Consider the following 3571-nt stretch of genomic DNA (forward strand, 5'->3'; position numbering starts at 1 on the left):
ATTACAGGATTATAGAAACACGTCAAAGAAATTTTGATTGATCCAAGGAATCTTTCTGCATTTTAACTGACCATGTTTGTGAAGATAAACATTCATTTTTGCTCAATGTTTTGTCAGCATTTACCCTGAAAGTGAACAGTTATTGGTGTCTACAAGCATAATATCACAAATAATGACACAAAATAATTAACCAGAACCTGCAAATATATATATATTCATATGTATGCCTTGGTACTTGGAATCTTTGTAATATAGAATGTCTTCCAAAGGAAGATATTTGCCTTCCTCCAAAACCTTAACTACAGTGACAGGATTGATCATTTATTTTGTAATTTAAACTGGTGTCCTGTGTCCTCATATTTTTCTACAAATAATTTAGAGATTTCTGAAAGCATTACAGCATAGTATTTATATATAGCTAAAATATATACAGTAAGATCAATCTGCACTGCATAATTTCTCTTCAAAAAATGAGCTATTGCAGCAGAAGCATTAGACCGACAAGAACAGAGCAGCAGAACATTCCTAATAATTTGAGTTGCTAAACACGAGACAACAATAAACATAAAATGCACATCACACAAGTCCTTTCTCTGTGAAATTCACACAGCTACAAGCCACAGGTGATTAGTGAATACTTTACGGTAGGAGAAGAATACCTCGGTCTCTCAGTCCTCAGAACTGTCCCTCACTCCTCAGAACTGTCCATTCCCATGACTGCCAGTTCAGCTTTATTGACCAGTGATTGTGAGGTGTCTTTGGTCCTTCCAGCCTATTTGAAATTGATGATTTCATGTAACATAGCATGATATCATCCTGTAATCATTGTCATAAAAACACTGAGTGGCAATGGAGCTGTTAAAAAATCAGCTGGCTTGGAACACATCAGCTGGCTCGTAAAACAGATTTCTGACAAAGGCACAAATACTTCATCCCAGTATTTGTCCTGCTACTGTTGTTGTGTCAACAGAAATTGTATATTTATTTCCTAATATGTTCCATTCCAGTACATTTTGTGACATTGGCATGAATCATTTGTCTAATAAATATGCATTAAATTCCTGTTATGCAATGCACTAACAGTTGGAAAATCAATAAATTGAAATGAGAAAAATGTAATCAGCACAAATGCACGCTTTCCACTGCAATAGTGCTCTTATTTCCAGCATAACCCTTTTTTTTTTTTTTTTGGCTTTATTGATTTGTACTCTTTGACTACTTTCATTTCTTACGAGATACAAGTAGAAGCAAGGACGCACAGTGTCATTGATGTGAAGCACCGTGAGTGCTAATAGCTCCCCTTGTGGAGAATCCTCAGCCTGCTAAACAGTGAGTGAGTGAGTGAGTTACAAGCCAGGTCCTTGAGGTCCGTTGCATCTTGAAAGATTATTTGGCAAATGACTGCCACCTATGTGCAAGGTAGAACTAAAAGATGTCTGTGGTGGTTTGTGGGGTGTGGGGTGTTTACAAATCCCCCTTCCAAAGTCACCATCACCTCCCCCTTTCTCACAGACTTTTGTGAGGGCTGCTCTGAGTTAATTATAGAAGGGAACATCCCTCCCTTATCTCTAAATCCTTGTTCCATCTGTGTTTTTCTTCTATGACCCCTTTCTGAGACACCCTGAGCTTAAACTCATGGAAACTCAGTGACAATGCTGAGATCACTTGTTTGGCAGAATTTATCCATATTTGGGTTTGTCAGTCAGCTAACGTGATTCTGTCCCAGTTGTCATCTTAGTCTTCCTGACCTTTGATAATTAACAGCTGCATGATGATTTTAATGACACACAAAATAATGTCTTAATAGCACTTTTGGAGTTATGCAGTTAGGCTAAATGGTTTGAACAGCAGAACAGCACATACCAGCATATATACTGTATATTGTCTTTCAGTAGCAACTAATCTTGCATTTTATTTAGATTAAAACTACTCTCAAGTCATGGATCAGGCTATTACACTTGTGCAAGCCCTGAATGCACCCTGGTGCACCACTGTCCATGACATCATCCAGGGATTGAGGGATTCAGTTGGCAGCTCAACTCTGGATTCATCATGCATGAGCTGGCCAGTCGAGAGCCGGCAATCTGCCAGTATTATTTGCATTAGCTCTCAGATTACAAAGCGGAAATGCAGCAGTCAGCTGACAACATACATTTCGGAATAAATTCAGGGTGAGTGCATCGCCATGCATCTCCTGGAGTGACTCTCGGGAAACAGGTCAGCACTGGCATGGTCAGGATTTGATCCCACACCGTCGCGCACGTCACCATATGGAGAGTTAGCGCTTTTAACTGGAGGCGTCACCGGGATGCCCTATTGAGAAAAGCTTTAAAAATGGTATCCATTGTCTTACTGCTTGGTGCTCAGCTTTAAGAAAGATGGACCAGCCCTGCATGCTGTCCTATTCTGGGAATATGTGCCTGTAAACCAGCTGTTTCCTGCAACAGAATCATCTCTGACCCTGCAAGCATCTCAGCTTGGACCCAGACCGGTACACCACGTTAATGGACTGAGTGAGAGGCGAGGGGATGTGGGGAGAGAACAGCAGCAGTTATGGCAGGTCTACCTCTCTGGGTGAATTGCGTAAGCTTTTAATCTGTTGTATTTAACCCTTCCTCCTTTTCTTCCTCACCCCCACAATCCCTGAATGCTGTGCAACACATGTAACTACTTCTTGTCAATTAACTGTTACCTAGCAACGAGTTTTTTAGAGGGAGCTAAAGAGAGAGAGAGAGAGAGAGAGAGAGAGAGAGAGGGAGGGGGGGTGAGAGAGAGAGAAAAAGAGAGGGAGATGGAAGTCAGAGGGATAAAAATGGGCTTGTAACGGTATATCCACTCAGTCTTACTGGATTGGTTGACAGTGAATCAACACACGCAAATTCACCGCACAGAAATGTAAACATGCGCATGAGCAAGACGCCCACTCTGATTGGCTTAAGAGAAAAAATAAGTATTGGAGAAAGATAAATATAGTAGATGGAGGGGAGAGGGGGTATGACAGAGGAATGATGGTGAGGAAAGCGATGGAAGGGAGAAGAGAAAAGAGAAAACATTTATCGGGAGCTGGGAGATAGAAGGTGTCACGCGGAGACGGAGAGAAAAGGGAAGAAAAGAACGAGAATGGTTGCCGTGGCAACAGGGCCTAGCATTATCAATTCTTAAAGTTTAAAAAAAGAGGGCAGGAAGTTAAAAACAGAATGTGCACGGCACGTAGGGACCCAAGGCAAATGAGCGCGTGTGTGCGCACATGTGTGCGTGTGTGTCTGAACTTACGCCCCTTTAATCTATTCATTTTTCCGCTGTGATTTCAGCAGCTAATTTAAAACACAGTTCTGCAGACTACAAGGGCAGTTCGGTGCAACACAGGGGTGGGACCGTAACGCAGGGAACCGCTGACACCATGTGGCTGAAATGCAACCGCTACACGGGTTTTATAAACACTCTGCAGCAGGAGGGCAATTTATGTTTCTACTTCGTCCACGAGTATTGCGTCAAGCAATTTTTTTTCTCTCAAATCGTACTGCTCCACGAGTTTCACGTAATGACCACACACATTGAGTGACACACAGAA

The sequence above is a fragment of the Anguilla anguilla genome, chromosome 2 (assembly GCF_013347855.1).
Source record: "Anguilla anguilla isolate fAngAng1 chromosome 2, fAngAng1.pri, whole genome shotgun sequence".
NCBI classification, from domain to species: domain Eukaryota; kingdom Metazoa; phylum Chordata; class Actinopteri; order Anguilliformes; family Anguillidae; genus Anguilla; species Anguilla anguilla.